This window comes from Talpa europaea (genome assembly GCF_964194135.1).
Source record: "Talpa europaea genome assembly, chromosome: 3".
Classification (NCBI taxonomy): Eukaryota; Metazoa; Chordata; class Mammalia; order Eulipotyphla; family Talpidae; genus Talpa; species Talpa europaea.
The window spans coordinates 129,321,394-129,336,849 of record NC_140069.1 but is presented as its reverse complement, the minus strand read 5'-3'; the positions used below and the strand labels follow the sequence as shown (position 1 = coordinate 129,336,849).

The window sequence follows — 15,456 nt, the reverse complement described above, 5'->3', positions numbered from 1 at the left end:
TGATATCAAGTCATTGCCTAATTTCAACATAATGCTGCTGACACTGTTGCACTACTTCTGCCCTTATTAAAAGAGCTTTTGCATCTGTTGGACCATTTAACCTTAAGGGGCTCAACTCAATGGAGTGAAACTCCACTGAGTGAAACTCCGCTGAGATCAGTTTTGGAATTCCCGCTAGGTGTGATCTTAGTGTAAGGAATATAATAATTCTCTTTTTTTAATAAATAGTTTTGTTCCTCTACTCCTGACAGTAGAAACTACTGGAAAATAATCTTCTGTTAAAAGAAGACACATTTAAATCTCTAGTATTTAGTCTGGAAGGAGAATCTTCTGGAGCTACGGATAGCGAGACTGTGGAGATGAGACTTAGAGTCCCTGAATTTTTCTTTCTGGAGAGATAGCTCACATCCTTCATGCTTTGCGAGCCTTTGTATCCTCCATCTGTTTTTCTGTCTCTTCCACATGGGCACTCCTTCCCTTGTTTGTCCTGAGGCATATATATAGTACAGGATTTCTGGAAGGTTTTATTTGGTGGGAGAACAAATAAAATAATCATAGAGAATATACATAAATGCCCAGTAAGCTCTCCATCATCCTGGTGGATTCTGACCTGTTCAGCTCCCGTCCTGAGATACTATGCTCTTCTCAAAAGACAAAGCTGACTTCATTGACTATTTTGCTCTTAGTCTTTCTTTCAAATGAAGACTCCTACCTAGCACCCACCACGAGGAATGGCCTATGTAACTTAAAAGCTATCCTGTTCGCATCCAATTCAGCAGCTAGTCAAGGTACACTTCACCCAGCATTCAAGAGGGTGAACTTGATCTTACTCTGAGATGGAGACTACCATCTCCATATGTAAGATGTGTTCTATGTATATAATAGCTGGAGGCCATGCCTTTACAATTAACTACAATTGTAAAGTGAACTATAACAAAAATGTCAAAGAAAGCAAAATTATCAGTGAACATAGCTCATTAATACAGATAGTCTTCAACATGATTCCTGTAATTAAAAGTGTCAGGAGTTGCTTGTGAGCACAATACTTACTGTAACTTGTAGCAATAACTATACCTACCTTATAGATTATTAACTGATGCAATTTAGATAAAATCCAAAGCACAATCCTGGCAATTCAGTAAATCTCAGAAAATAAAATGTAACCTGTTGTAAGGGGAAAAATGACAAAATGCTCTGGAAACAGTTATTCAAAGAATATCAGTATAGAATTATGCTATGACAGAATTTATGTAATACTGTCACTTTGTTTTTGAGTTTTTTACTTTGATTGAATAAGAAATGTAATTAATATAAATGCTATTAAAATATAATAGTCTAACCAGTAACTCTAACTTCAAATTTGTTGAACTTTTTCTAACAGTCATTAGAATTATGCATTGCCTTTTAGGGCAGAGTTCATAAATATGTCTTAGTTTTGTGTGATGATTAAGGAAAACTGATTAGTCATCTGTCTGAGGACCTCTTCCTCATAAAAACTCCGATGGTGATTTCTCTTTCCTTTTCCCAATATTTCCTACCTTTTGTTAATGTTTATGGTGAGTGTACCTTCTGTCCTAGACTGCACAAAGTAAATATTAAATAAATCAATTATCACTGAAGATAACTAAGTCCAAGATATGCTTTATCATCTTTGAGGTTGATTTGCTTATCAATTTTCCTTTAATTATAAAGCAGAGGAGGGGAGAGACCCTCTGATAAATAGAGAATTGTTTGGGTTCCAGTTAGTTACAGTTACAGAGTGATTTATGAGGACTTTCTGATAATTCATGCATCCCTTTAAAAAGCAGATCTATCTGTGTGCCAGCAATCAAATCAGACCCTAAACCCAGGGATGTAATTATGATACAGGCCTTCATTTTCTTTTCTTGGGTAAAAATAAAATTGCTTCTTGGGCCTCCCTGGTGGGGCAGAGGGTTGAGCGCGGCGCTGTGAAGCTGTCCACAGCCTCTTCTGCAGTGTGGGTTCAGTTCCCGGCCTGCCAGGGAGATACCCACATGGCACAGCAGAAATGTCCTGTCGTGCCCACTGTTCCCCTCAGCTGTCTATTTCAATCGTCTGCCTGTTTTGCTCCCCACTCTGTCTCTGGTGAATCCTCATACCTTCCTGCGCCTCTGGCCTGTAACCAGCTCTTGTATAAAAATAAATAAATCTTTTTTTAAAAATGCAGAAAAGAAGGATCAAATTTTGTTCCAGTGTTGTGTTTTGGAGCGCAGAACCTCACAATTACATTTGGAAGTGGTGCTACACCGTAGTAGTAATGTATTTCTCCAGCAGATGGCACAAGCATCTCCTGAAATTAGAAAATATTTTTGTCCTATTCAGTGAAGTAGGTAACATGGTAATAAAGATGGTAGTTTAAGTAGTATTAAGTAACCTTTGAGAAATTTTCTTTTTGAAAAAAATGTAAGAAAAAAAGTTTCTAACAAGGTGAAGTCAGAGTTCATTTTGGACATATCAAACTTGTCAAGACATTTTATCAAATTAATATAAAAATAGCTTTCGTGTTGAGTGGTATATGAATAGTCAAAGAATCATTAAGGTGAATTTTAACTTTAATAATCTTGAGACTTAAAGTTCTGAATATGAAAAAAGTTTTGAATATGTTATGTAAATGTCAAAAGATTTTTTTTTCCTGTTGACTAACTTAATTTCATTTTTCTTCCTATCCTTCATTCATAGGTGGTAGAATCATGAATATAGTTTTGTGGACAAGCAAATACATAGAATTCTTTAACTTTAAGCTAAAAGAGATAGAGGAACATTATACACACTTAACCCAAAACTGAGCCTACATGTCCTCATTACTATTGCCTTTATTTTGTTATTCATTCCCATTTAAAAAAAAAAATGTGTGTAGGGGGAAGAAACTGAACATCAAAGTATAATTTTCTGTAATAATCTAGAATTTTGAGTTGATTGATATGTAGCAATTTCTTTAGAAGCTAAGAAATTCAGTAGCTGGGAATTAATACCGGTACTCCATAGATACATTACTTTCATTTGATGGGTGAAAAGATCTAATTGTTCTGCTGTTCTAACTTATGCGATACTTCCTTTTAAAAAAAAGTATACTTAAATATATGCTCCACTCTTGGAAATTTTGTGGTTTCCTAATGGACAAATTTGAAAAGTTCATTGCCACAGACTGCCCCCCCAACTTTCCAAAGAGTCCTTCAAAAAAGTTAGATTGAAATGCATTTCACTGTATTCTGCTACTACTACTACTACTACTACTAATAATAATAATAATACCTTGATTTATATTGTGCTGTATATAGTTTCAAAGATTCCTTTATGTGTATCACTTCACTATTGCAGTCAGGGCAAACACTGCTATTCCTATTTTGCAGATGAAAAAAGTAGAACTCGTACCTGTGTTCTCATTTTCTCTATCTGTACCTCCCCCCTTTTCCACACACACACACACACACACACACACACACACACACACACACACACACAGAGATTATGGTCATGCTTTCATCTCTATTTTTGAAAAAGCTTTTTTCTTGTACCCTGATTTGCTCCCAGGTGGGAGACCTTCACTGTATTTAATACTCTGGCTTCTCTGCACCCTTTTATTGATTTATCAGATGGATTAGCTTAAGGGTGGGAGCTGGGGCAGGCCTAAGTGGGCCCAGCCCTGTTTATCCCTCGGAGGGGAGTGTCCGCAGGGCGTAACTCTCCTCGCACTGGCCCAAGCTCCACAAGCACAGACCTGTCCCACCCGGCTCTGTGAGGACAGTGGGAAAGTATGTCTCACAGGACACTAAACCTCACAAGGAAGCAGCAGCTTCTAGAAAGAAACCCCATTTCTCAGGATTTATCTGTGATAAGATCTCTATGGGTTATCAGATGTTTTAGCCTCTTGTCAACTCTTTTAAGTCGGTTTATTCAGAACTCAAGAGATGCTAAATTATTGCGCCTCCTTAGAGATTCCAACAATGTGCATCAATTAGAATGTGAAAAAATAATATTATTGGGAGTTAGAAATGTGATGACATTTTGAGATCCTTAGCCATGGATTATATCCTATTCCATCTCTACTAAGATGCACTTGTGATTCGTGACTTTGGTGCCATTTCACCAGTGTTTCAAGCCTTCTGGGAGACTATTATTGGGGGGAAGGGTATTTGAGGGACTAGACCTTAACCTCTGTGCCTGTTTTTCTAGCAACTGCTCCTTGGTTGCTTTCGGTTTTGCTCTTCCATATTAAGTTAGGCATTACAATAATATCCTACTGCTAAAGCTTTCTCGGTGTCAAAGTCAGCCAAAAAAAAAAAAAAAAAAAAAAATCACAGGATCTCAGCACAGGCAGCATTACAGAAGTGAGTAATCACAGAAATGCCTGTAGTTGGGCCTCTCTGGTGGGGCAGGGGGTTAAGACGCAACCTATGAAGCTATCACAGCCACTGCAGAAGGAGTTCGATCCCCGGCCAGGGAGCTACCCACATGGTGCAGCAGACCTCTCCTGACTCACCTGCTGCTCCCCTTAGCAGTGTATTTCAGTCAGGCTGCCTGTTGTGTTCCCCACTCTGTCTGGTGAATCCTCTCACCCCCCACACCTCTGGCCTGTACCCTAGTTCTTGTATGCATAAATAAATAAATCTTTTTTTAAAAAAGAAACGAAAAGAAAAGAAATGCCTGTGGGTAACTAACATGTCCTGAATTTGAGGGCAGGATATCAGGGAAACGTGAGCAGGAGGAAAAGCTGGATCCTTAGCCTGGAATACTGGGCAGGTCTTCAAATCAGCCAGGGAAGCACAAGGGGGCAGGACAGGGGAGGGCAGGGCATGTGCACTGAAGCCAGGGCCCAGGCAGCACTGGCGTGGCAGCAAGGGGAGCACACTCTCTGTCCCTCAAGCCTTGAACCACACCCCCGCGGTGCTTCTTAACTACAGGATTGATCATAAAGCATAGAATTGAAGATCAAGTATAGAATTTAGGTAGAACAAGGCTGTTGAGCAAGGGCCTCTATGAAACTTGCTGGGTGTCAGGAGGAATTCAGATTCCTTTGTAAACAACTTATTGTAAAGGTGGGTGCAGTTTGTTTTCTAAATTTCAGAGCCCTCCAAAGATGTCCTCATGACCTAAGGCTGGAGAGTCATGGTACAGAACAAGAGACCTTTCAGGACTGAAACTTAATTCTAAAGAAAGCTTTTTTCTTTTTTCCCAAACATAACTCTTTATAGAGTCCTAGTAAAATGATGGTTGATGTGAAGAAGGTATTTAATTAGTATCAGAATATTAGTTAATTCCAAACAATGTAAAAGCTGAGTTATATAATTTTATTGCTTAAAGACTCATTAGCAGTTATCTAGTCCAACTAATTTCTGAGTGTGTGCTAGAAAACATTACTCCTACAAAATAATTCATAAAAAGATTTGTTAATATTGTAGACTTGACGTGATTTTCTCCCCCACTATACCCTCACCTTCAGCATCATTGTCCAAGATGGTTAGAGGCTCTGAGGTATCCTCACAGCGTGTTTAGCTTTTATAGCTCAGTATTTGTCACATTTCTTTTCTCACCAAAATGCTTGTTTTTCTACATAATACTTCTTGTATCCAGATCCCCCAAAGTAAGAGTCAGAAACATTGAACCCCAAATTATCTTCTTAATGATTTTTTCCTTGAGTGTTTAGTTTATAAAAATGTGCATTCTGTATACATATTTCACTTAAAGTTAGACTAAATGAGAAGGGAGAACATGATCTACATAGACAGAAAAAATTGAAATCTAAATTATTTCTGTTAACTCAGGAGTATCTATTGTATATGAGTTTTAAAAGCATGTGATCATTTTGCTTTGCTTAGGAATATTATGCCCCCATAGGACAAAATACATAAAGTCTTTGCTAAAATTTTTGCTTCATTATTTCCAAACTCTTGCAATTTTAGGGAGAAGAAAAATTACTGAAGTATCTTTTAAAATAGGCTCAAATCACTTAAGTAAACTATTTCTTTCTAATTATTAGGTGCCCTGGAGTTTTATTGCCAAGTATCCTTCCACTGAGTGTGCCTCAGCCTGATCCCTAGAAATTCCCATCTCCACAGCCCCTGCCCTCTTGCTGGTAGATGGAGTTGTAGGTGACTCTGCCAGGTTTCCTGGTTGGGTGGATTGTTGAATACATTTTTTCCCCTCTTACCCTCTTCTGAGACATTTTATAATCAACTTGGAAAGCCCACTAATTTTCTTTTAACTTTTAACAAAACAGTGAAACTTCTGCAGATTCAGAAATGTTCTATTTTTAAGGATATTTAAATTGAGGAAAGACATGAAACTAGGCTTTACTAAATATGCCCTCTGTGGTACAGTGTACTTGAAAAAGACCCTCACTTATCTGTCTAACTTGACTAGTGTTAGCATTGGCAAAATGATGAATGATTAAAAATATGTATGTTAGGGCACTTAATTGAGTATAAAAGAATATTGATGATCAGTTATCAAAGTTATGTTTAGGAAAAACTGCCATTTTAGTGAAAGATTTGGTACCATTTGATTTTGATAGTTCTGCTTGTGTTTGGCTATTTAAGGCCACTTTAGAAACACTAATATGATTTCTCAGTTCGGTTCTATTTCCAGGTGACAGCATATAACAACTTTTCCAGAACACCTCCTTTAAAAGTGAACAGTTTGACTCTTGAATTTGTATCTAGGAGTAGGGGGTAGTGGGGGGCAGCTTGCCTCTATTCATATTCTAGATCATACAATGGTAAGCCAATTTTTAAAATGTGGGTCTTCTACCTTAGGCTGTTGCACTTTGATAATGCTGTTGTAAGCTAAGATTTAATTCCTATTTAATGGAGATTAAACTAGCAGAAGATGGGACTTTGCAGAGCAAGGAACGGTGGCAGTTTTTACATCACCCATTCTATAAAATGTGGTGCAGAAAATGAGTCAAGTGTTCTCCATTTCACTCAGATTTGCTTTTCAAAGTCTCCTGTGTGTCCATCAGACACATTTTAGCTTCTTGCTCAATAAATGAAGTTTTGACTTTTCTTTGCGCATCTTTTCTCCTCAAATTTGTTTTTTTTGTTTGATGATCTTAGCTGGCCCCTGGCCCCTCTTAGTCTGTCCTATAAGAATCCAGGGAATATAAAAGTCCATTGGAAAGCATTTGCTTCTAGGTTTCTTATTGCCCAGGTCACTGTGTTGTCTTGAATCAGTTTCTGTTTTTCATTCTTAGCTTAAAAAAAAAAAAAGAAAGAAAGAAAGAAAAGAAAAGGGAAAAAAAAAGACTTAATCTAGTGGGGTTAAATAAAAGACAGAATGTAGTGAAAGGAAGATTCCTTTTATGCAAGCAGCAGAGAAGGTGAGGGAGAACTGAACTAAAAGTGCCGGAGGGCATTTAGTCCCTTTGGTTTTCACATCAAATGCAGTGGTGCCCACAGATAGCCTGTATTGTTGTCAGTTAAATGGGATCATGAGTGTCTGAAAGGTGTTTGAGAATGAACCGAAAATCATTTTCACAAGTGGATGATTACTTCTGCCACATGTTAACCGAACTCTATCAGAATGGCCCAGATTTTTGAGCCTGCATTAATTGCTCTTTCAACCTTGACTGAGGTTTCTCTTTAAGAAAGCCCTTTCCAGGACTAAACTACTCTATATATTGATTTTTTTCTTCCTGTATTTTTCTTTGAAAAATGAAGGCTTGTAGAAGAAAAGGCTTTATCATTCAACATGTAGATTGATTGTTCCCTTTCCTTGAATAAAAAGCTAGACTCATAAGTGATCCACCCAAAGTAGTCATCCTTTTCTTCAAGCACCGAACAATTCCCATATTCTGTGTACAATTATGTTTTTCAAATATTCATTAGTGATGATTCTTCATCATAAAGTAAAACCATGAACTCTCACAGCATGGACTCGGTACAAATAAATTGTCATATTCTTCTTTCTTTAGAACTGTGTGCCACCACTCTAATTGAAACTACAATATTTAGTGATATGTTTGGAGAATTTGTGTGTATGTAAGTATTCTTTGAACAATCTTCAAGTTAGAAAGGGTTTATGAAGTGATTTTGAAGTGGTTGGATAAACAATTTCCTTATTTCATATTTTTCATTTCAAATATGACACAGGGAATATTAGCTATTTCATTAGTATACTAGAATAATACAAGATATATTGTAGTTCAGACATACTGTGTTTTGAAAATGACTTAAATCCCAGTTTTTTTAAACTAATCAGGAAATGAGTTCTTGAAATTTCATTAGCTTTTGGATGATATATTAGCAGAGAGTATATAGTATTTATAGAAAAATGATTCAATTTATTAGTAACACTAATCTCTGAGGTTTTCAGCTTAAAAGAAGATAAGCCACAAGTTATATGTGAATGTATTTTTTTAATAACCAAGAAAAGGTGTGCCAAGTAAAAATAAGCATTTAAAATGCTTTCATATTCATTGCAATGTGAACATGAGATCAAATGTAAATACCTATTTGAAAGTTCAACAAAATAAGCATTTTATTGATTTTTTTAAAGTTGTATTTACACCAAACCTCATTTTACTCAATAAAGCTATTGTTGAGACCATTTTATTGGTACTAGGTTAATACATATTGTTAATTATCAACATGTATATTTAAAGAAGAGTTTTTATCCCCATGTTACAGAACTTACTGATGGATTCCATGATGAATCTGTTTTTATTTCTCTGCCAATGAAAAGGATTAGAGTAATGGTGGTATGTGTTCCAGTGACTCATTAAGTTAGCAGATAACACTTCTCAAGATCATGTTGATAACACAGATTGTACAATTTTTGTGTGTGTGTTGAGATACTGTAGTGACCATATATTTAACAGGTGAAAAAAATAGAAATGGAATTTTAGCTGTGAACGCCATATAGTATATACATATGTGGATTTTCAGGGATGTACACCTGAATCATATAATCTTATAGGGCAGCTTTACTTCAATAAGGAAGAGAAACACACAAATATACAGGCACACACCCTATCTTCCTTGTTACTCACACTGTATTGACTTGAGTTTGGCCATGAGAAAATTCTTTTTTATTTTCCTAGAATTTCCTAATTCTTGATATTTTCCTAGCATCACGTTATCTAATTGATGCATCCATATCATTTTAATGTACAATCAAAAATGAACAATCAAAAAACTCACTTGCTCATATCTTTGGTATCTGAAGAATAGAGCAAAATCTAAGACTAATTAGAAATAACAAAAAAAATCATAGGGGATGAAACATTGATACATGTTTAGTGTTTTTGTTTCCTAGAAAAAACTCATATATTTCTTTGGAGCAAATAGTGTTCTTCATTAGAAACAGCCCTACTAGCAGGATTAATACGTTAAGGTTATCGCTGTGTTTATACTGATTTATAAGACCAAATGCTTCAAGGCTTTACTCTTAAGTGTTAAATCCGAGCTTTGTGTCAGTGCTGCTAATTTCTTTGTTACTTAATCCCATGTAAGAAGAGAAGATTTTAAAGTTAAGCAGACAAGTTTTTGTTCAAAGGGAACAACTTCTTAATACCTTACTTAAGTTGGATGTATTGATGAAAGCAAACACTTTAAATAGTATCTGAGCTGTTATTTTTAAATAATCCAAAATTCTCTAGTTACATAAGTATTGTGCTATGTAAGAAATATTTCACTAGAAAAGTATTATATTATGTACAAATTAGCATTTGAAATATGTGATTTTGAAATATATAAAATATCTCTTTTAGCTGTATTTAAATAATAGTTCTTGGATCAAATTTAACTTTAATGAGGGAATTTTTTCCTAGGGCCACATAGAGGCCGGAGAATATAGAAAGTTTGGCTGTGGAACCTGGCGATGTTTTTGTTCTTCATTTTCATGCAGGTCTTACTTAGCTGAGAATTTAACAAGAAAGAGAAAAATATTTTAAGACCAAGTCATGTAGACTGATGGGGGGAAAAAAACCCACAAAAAAAAAAATATATACTTGCCTTTATCTTTAAGGTGGAAAAAATTCACACTACCCTTTAGAATGTGTCTCTCATGCTGTGTCATAAATACTTATTTTATTGGGTCGCTTTATAAATCATCACATTCCCAGTTTGTCTAGTATTTGGTGGGTCAGGTTTACCTGCCTTCAGAAGATCATTCTTCTTTAATTGAGTTAATCTTGCAATGCAGAAGATGCTAGTAATGACTGCACATTACAACATCTTTGGGGAGAATATAGCCCAGGGCAAACCCACCAACAGATCTGCAGCCAAGGTGTTCTCTGCAGGGTGATGGAGATACTTACCTGATGGTGTTCTCTGTGCACCTATTGGATAGAATTAAATTTCATAAAGCAGTAAAAAAACATTGTCCAGAATTCAGATGACTTTGTATTCACAGATTTTTTTTTTAAAGTCTAAACTATTTTTATGAGCTGGAAATAAATAACAAGTAAATAGCTTTCAAAAATCTGTTTAATGACTGTAATTGCTACTCCATGTCAAATAGATTTAGCCCTATTGGCTATATCTTCTCCTTTTACAGAATTATGTGGTTATGATTGATATTGACAATAATAACCCTGAGATGCCATAGGACCCTTCTAAACCATTAAGGAAAGATCAAGTTATATTATATGACTGTTTAAAGTTGTCAACTTATTGTATACAAATTCCTTAAAATTTGGTTATTAGAGATATAGCTACAGTATCTCTATTGGGTAACTCAATTTGCAGTAATTTAGAATACTCAAACATCACTATGTAAATGAAAGGAATAGAATCTACTGCCTAGTTGAATATAACATCATGTTAAAATAACTTGGTATAGGGCCTCCCCAGTGGCGCTACGGGTTGAGTGCAGCGCTGTGAAGCTGTCCACACCCTCTGCGGCACTGGTTCGATTCCCGGCCAGCCAGGGAGATTCCCACATGGTGTGGCAGTCCTCTCCTGTCTCACCTGCTGCTCCCATCAGCAGTGTGTTTTGGTCCTTCTGCCTGTTCTGCTCCCTGCTCTGTCTCTGGTGGATTCTCTCACCCTCCCACACTTCTGCCCTGTATGCCAGTGCTTATATGAATGGATAAATCTTTAAAAAATAAAATAAAATAACTTAGTGTATAATTCCAAAATAATTGGGCCTTAGATAACATAAAAGAAATAATTTATAACCTAACACACAACATTAAAAAAATAACTATGATTCAGTTGCAATACTAGGCATAAAGATAGACCAGAAGAGAATGCTCTTTGATTTTTACAGATGCTTTCTAGAAACTGGATCCCCTGACTGCAACCAAATATTCAAATCTTGACTCTTCTTTCCTTACTCTCTCCACAAGTCAACTCTCCCAAAGTTCAGAAGACTACCACCTACAAAGAATTTAGATTCTCTAAATTCCAGAACATGAAAATAGCCTTGGAAACCGGAAACCCCATTTAACCTTTGATGCTTATAGGAATCCCCCACTCTACTCAAGATCAAGTGATAAAGATCCTTATCTTTGGTTTATGGGCATTCATCTTGGTCATAAAATAAATATTTATGGGCTTATAATGGCAACATACCCCAAATCACTAATAATAGTAATTTTTTCTGGTTATAAAAGATGTACTCTCATACATTGCTAGTGATAAGAAAAATTATATAGCTACTTTGCAAAAACAGTTTAGCAATTTCTTATAAATATACACTCTGGGGCCTCCCCTGGTGGCGCAGTGGTTGTGTGCTGGGCTGCGAGGCTTCCCGCAGCCTCTGCAAAGCCTGTTCATTCCCCGGCCACCAGCGAGGGTCCCACAAATAAATAAACAAATAAATAAATAAATAAATAGGTAGATAGATAAATAAATAAATAAATAAATATGCGCTCTACAGTATAGGTCATTAGTCACACTCCTGGATATTCCAGGAAAAATGACAGCATGTGCCCCCTAGTAAGACTTACACAGGGATGTTCATGGCATCTTTGTTTATCATAACCAGAAAAGTATACAACCCAAATGTCCACCAGTTAGTGAATGGGATTAAATACATTGACATAAATTCAAATATATTTGGCAAGAAAAAGGAACAAACTGATGATTCAGAAAGCAATAGTGATGCATCTCAAAAGCTTTATACTGCTTGAAAGAAGCCAGACACAAAAGGGTACATAATATGTAATTCCACTTATGTGACATTCTAGGGGAAAAAAAAAAACCTGTAAGGTCAGAAATCAGATCAGTGGTTGCAGAGTTGGGGATGTGAGAAACAGGTTGAATATAAACAGGCATGAATAACTTTGAGAGGGGATGAAAATGTTCTATGAGTTCCTTGTGGTAGTGGTTACATGACTGTCAACACCCATAAAAGCAAGTGAATTTTACTTTATGTAAACCATTCCAATAAGCCTTACTTTAAAAAAAGATGGCTATGCTCATGATAGAAATTTGTGGAAATACAGACACATAAAGGGGAATATGAAATTCATCTTTAATCTCACCAATCAATTCTTAACAACATGGTTAAAAGCATTAATGCCATTTTGCTGGATTCTTTTTTTCCATGCATATACATGAGTTCATGTAACTGCTTTCTTTTTAACTTATCATTATAAGATTTTATCCATTATTATTCCTTGTTGACATCTCCTAATGGTGAATTAATCATTCTTATTTTTTTTGACTTTTTGGTTTTGAGGGTTTTTCCTTTTAAAATGTTTCTCTTATGCCAAGAATCTGTTTTTCTACCAGTGAGAAGGCAGCTAGAAAGTTGTACTCAATACCTGCTCCCAGAAGTTAACCTTAGGGTGATAAATTTGTTGAATTAAGTTTAATGTATTCTATTCAGTATCTTTTCTTATGTATTTTAATCATGTCCAATCTTTTACATAAATTTTTGTCTACCTAATATGAAAACTAAAGGGCAGAAACCATCATTCTTTCTGCAAAGCATTTATAATATTTTTTTGGTACAGTTAATCTTATACTGAACCTAATATTTTTTCTTATTAAGCAGAGAGTTAGTAAATCCCTTATTACCAGTTTCTTTCTACATATGTATATTCGGTCAGTTGTGATGTATTCTCAATGTGTTTGAATTTTTTCTTATAGTAGAACAGAGCAAAATAATCTCAAATCCCAACATTCTAATGCTTTTTATTGGTTCCAAACTCATTTATTCTATTTCTGTAACATCTTCTAACACACACACGTATGCAACCACCTATCCCGCTGTTTTCTGTCTTCAGGGAAACCATATATTTTTTTTTTATTCCAGGTTTATTGAGTCATCATTGTAAATGATGTTGTAGCTGGCAGTAGCTTTCCTTATACAGGACCTTCCTTGTCAGCAAGACTTTCACTTGACTTCTTGTGGTGTTAATGGTTTGTGTATCACTATTCACTTTCACTTATGTATGCCCCAGCTTCCTGGCAGCATGCTAAGTGAAGCACTTTGAGAAACAGGCTGTGGTCACAGCCAAAGGCTATTCCAGATGCCCTCTGTGGCTCCTGGGCAGCTATTTGGTGCACGTCTTGCTGGTGCACTTGTTCAGAGAGTGTCAGTCATGTCCACAGCATCTAGCTTCTGAGGTCATTGCTGTTAACCCTGTAGTAGGAGCGTGGGCAGGTGCATTGAGGAGGGCGAGATGACACAGACAGGAAGAGAACAGCTGCACACCTATCATCAGAGCCATGGAAAAGGAAATTAGAGGCTAGAGCAAAGGTGGGGCAAAAGGTTCTAAGGGGACATCGGGAGGAGATGGTGAACAGGTGAGAACAGTTGTCGTAGATGTCTTTGTCAGTGACTAAATGCATTCACATTCCATCCACCAGTGCAGATGATAAGTATCAAGGGTATTGTGAGAGCTGAATAGAAGTTCATCAAATGCTTCAGGCTAGCAGATATGTCTGAAAGAAAATACATAATTGAGTTGGGCAGTTTGGGTGATGCTTTCAAAAGCAAGAACCTAGTTGCTTTTATTTTGACTTTTCCTAGTGCCGCGTTTAAAGCTTAATGTTTGCTTTTGATTGTGAAAATTCAGGATATATAGCAAATCAGAGAAGGGAACTTAAATCTCCCATAATACCATCACTCAAAGATACTATTACTGGGCCTCCCTGGTGGTGCAAGGGGTTAAGCACCGCACTATGAAGCAATTCACAGCCTCTGTAGCACAAGTTCGATCCCCAGCCAGCCAAGGAGAAACCCACATGGTGAAGCAGGCCTCTCCTCAGTCACCTGCTGCTCCCCTCAGCAGTGTATTTCTGTCAGTCTGCCTGTTCTGGTTCCCGCTCTGTCTCTGGTGAATTCTCTCACCCCCCGCATCTCTGGCCTGTACCCCAGCTCTTGAATGCATAAATAAATAAATAAATCTTTAAAAAAATTAAAAAAAATATTACTAATATTTTGGAATATTTATCTGATCTATATTATAAATTTCAAATCACTGAGTATGTAGGTAGTTTGAATTCTGCATTTTTCCACATAGCATTTTATAGTGACTCTTTGATCTTAATTACTTGAAATATATCATCTCAGTGGCAGCATATTTATTAAATCATTTGCCTACTCTTATATTTTCAATAACATATGTAACACTATGCTGTGTTTCCACATGGCTACATCTTTACGTGTCTTGTTAGTTATTTCCCTGGTGAATTGCAGAATGAAAGGTAGGGCTGTTTCCCTATGTGCCCTATTGTCCTGCAACAAGGCTGATGATGTGTCCACTCCACTAGTAAGTAAGTGACTGTCCATCTCACCACAGCTCAGCCAGCATCCCACATTACCTTTTTTTAATGGGGCAAAGAGAATGCTTTATTTCTGCAAAAGATCATCATTTTTATAAGACAAACTATGAGCTGAGATTTTCATTTTAAAAGTTACGAAAATCTAGACTTTTTTTAATCACTCAGCATTATGTATAAAGTAACTTAGTGTGGATATCCTCTCCAGTGTTAACCCTTCACTTCAATAAAAGGAATTGTGAGAAAACATTGAAAAATCTTAACTTTGATTTAAAGATCAGGCCTCTATTTGTCATATCTTAAGCTTACAATAGTGTTTTCTACTTTTATAGGAGAGGTATGGGTAGAGTTTCATGATACAATTTTTTTAATTTATTTTTAATTAAGGTAATATTTGGGTACCCTTAACAGGTATCACCACCACAGTGCACCTACCACCTACTTACCCATCATCTTCACTGTCCATGAACTTCCTTCTCTCTTGGAAATAACTAACTCTCCATGACAAGCACACACTTGATTAATTTTTAATTTCTTTTTCTTCTTTTACACTTAAGCTTGCATCTATCTATTCAGTAAGAACAAAACATCTATTCTCAAATGATCAACTACTTAAATTTCTGTTACTGGGCTTCCCCTGGTGGCGCAGCGGTTGAACGCTGGGCTGCGAAGCTGCCCGCAGCCTCTGCAGCGCCAGTTCGATCCCTGGCCACCGGCGAGGGTCCCACATGGCACAACAGACCTCTCCTGCCACGCTTGC

At 36.5% G+C, this 15,456-nt stretch overlaps 1 protein-coding gene across 15 annotated transcripts in view; it reads left to right on the top strand.

Annotated features, from left to right (window-relative positions):
- The window catches only part of CADPS2 (calcium dependent secretion activator 2), a gene marked incomplete at both ends in the record, with an annotated part of 405,485 nt that overhangs the window by 243,254 nt on the left and 146,775 nt on the right, over positions 1-15,456 (top strand). The window lies entirely within an intron of this gene.